Source organism: Trichechus manatus, unplaced genomic scaffold, assembly GCF_000243295.1.
Source record: "Trichechus manatus latirostris isolate Lorelei unplaced genomic scaffold, TriManLat1.0 scaffold00017, whole genome shotgun sequence".
NCBI lineage: Eukaryota > Metazoa > Chordata > Mammalia > Sirenia > Trichechidae > Trichechus > Trichechus manatus.
Genome location: NW_004443953.1, coordinates 26,598,396 through 26,600,528, shown reverse-complemented (window position 1 = coordinate 26,600,528; position 2,133 = coordinate 26,598,396).

Here is a 2,133-nt window from a genome sequence, read left to right as displayed (position 1 = left end):
GATCATAACAAATTATGGATAACATTGTGAAGAATGGGAATTCCAGAACACTTAATTGTGCTCATGAGGAACCTGTGCATAGACCAAGAGGCAATCCTTCAAACAGAACAAGGGGATACTATGTGATTTAAAATCAAGATAGCTGTGTGTCAGGGTTGTATCCTTTTACCATACTTATTCAATCTGCACGCTGATCAAATAATTCAAGAAGCTGGACTATATGAAGAAGAACATGTCATCAGGATTGGAGGAAGACTCATTAACAACCTGCATTAGGTAGGTGACACAACCTTGCTTGCTGAAAGTGAGGAGGACTTGAAGCATTTACTGATGAAGATCAAAGATTACAGCCTTCAATATGGATTAAACTTCAACATAAAGAAAACTAAAATCCTCACCACTGGATTAACAAGCAACATTACGTTAAATGGAGAAAAGATTGAAGTTGTCAAGGATTTCATTTTACTTGGATCCACAATCAACGCCCATGGGAGCAGCAGTCAAGAAATCAAAGGATGCATTGCGTTGGGCAAATCTGCTGCAAAAGACCTCTTCAAAGTGTTGAAGAGCAAAGATGTTACTTTGAGGACTAGAGTGCGCCTGACCCAAGGCATGATATTTTCAGTTGCCTCATATACATGCAAAAGCTGGACAATGAATAAGGAAGACTGAAGAACAATTGATGCCTTTGAATTATGATGTTGGCAAAGAATACTGAATACACCATGGACTGCCAGAAGAATGAACGTGTCTGTTTTGGAAGAAGTACAGCCAGAGTGCTACTTGGAAGCTAGGATTTTGAGACTTAGTCTCACATACTTTGGATATGTTATCAGGGGGAACAAGTCTGTGGAGAAGGACATCATGCTTGGTAAGGTAGATGGTCAGTGAAACAGAGGAAGACCCTCGAGGAGATGGATTGACACAGTGGCTGCAACAGTGGGCTCAAACATAGCAATGATAGTGGACATGGTACAGGACTGGGCAGTGTTTTGTTCTTTTGTACATAAGGACACTATGAGTTGGAACCAACTGGATGGCACCTAACAATAACAACAACATGCATGTGAAAGCTGGACAAAGAGAAAGGAAGGTAGAAGAATTGATGTATTTGAATTGTATTCTTTGCGAAGGGTATTGAATTTACCATGGACTTTGGAAGAACGAATGAATCAGTTTTAGAAGAAATACAACCAGAATGCTCCTTAGAAGCAAAGATGGTGAGAATTTGTCTTGCTTACTTTGGACATGTCATCAGGAAAGACCAATAGCTAGAGAAGGACATCATTTTTGGTAAAGGGGCGTGAAAATGAGGAGAACCCTTAATCAAATGGATTGACACAATAGCCGCAACAATCAACTCAAACATATAAATGACCACGAAGATGGCACAGGACTGGGCAACATTTCATTCTGTTTTGTACTTAGTGTCATCATGAGTTGGAGTTGACTTGATGGCAACTAACAACAACAGCAGATTAGCTGGTGGCAGAAATCTTGCAACCATAATGGGAAAGTTTGCCAAATAATACAATCATTACCACGGAAGGAGAGTAGAAAAAATGCCGACAGAAAAACCTGGTCCTAATTATATCATTTGCAGCCAGGACAAGATAGGCTTGAACTCCATGTTAAAGTCCAATCAACCAAAGATCATCAGGGACAGACCTGTAGTCTGACAAAATCAGATTCACTGACTCAATGCAGCAAGGTAGGGCATTCCAGACTAGCTGTGGAATGCAGCTTGACAAGAGAGAGGAGGGAAGCATGTTCTTTAAGGTTTGGGTTCCCACTAAAACTCTCTGAGGGTAATCTAAGATAGTGGTTCTCAGCTGGAGGTGACTTTGTCCCGCAAGAGATATTTGGCAATGTCTGGAGACGTTTTTGGAGGTCAGTTAATGAGGGGATTATTATGGCATTTCACATTATGTGTGTGACCTTGGGAGAAACAACATTTCCTGTTAACTTCGCAGCTGGATTTATTTTAGCATCTCATCCATCCTGATAAACCAATCATAGAATTGCTTTTTTCCTTTTTCAATCTGAGCTGATTTCCACTTTTTCAAGCCTGACCTTTGTTCTTCCACCTTGGATGGTGCTAATCTAAATAATCAACCCAAATAATTAATTAAA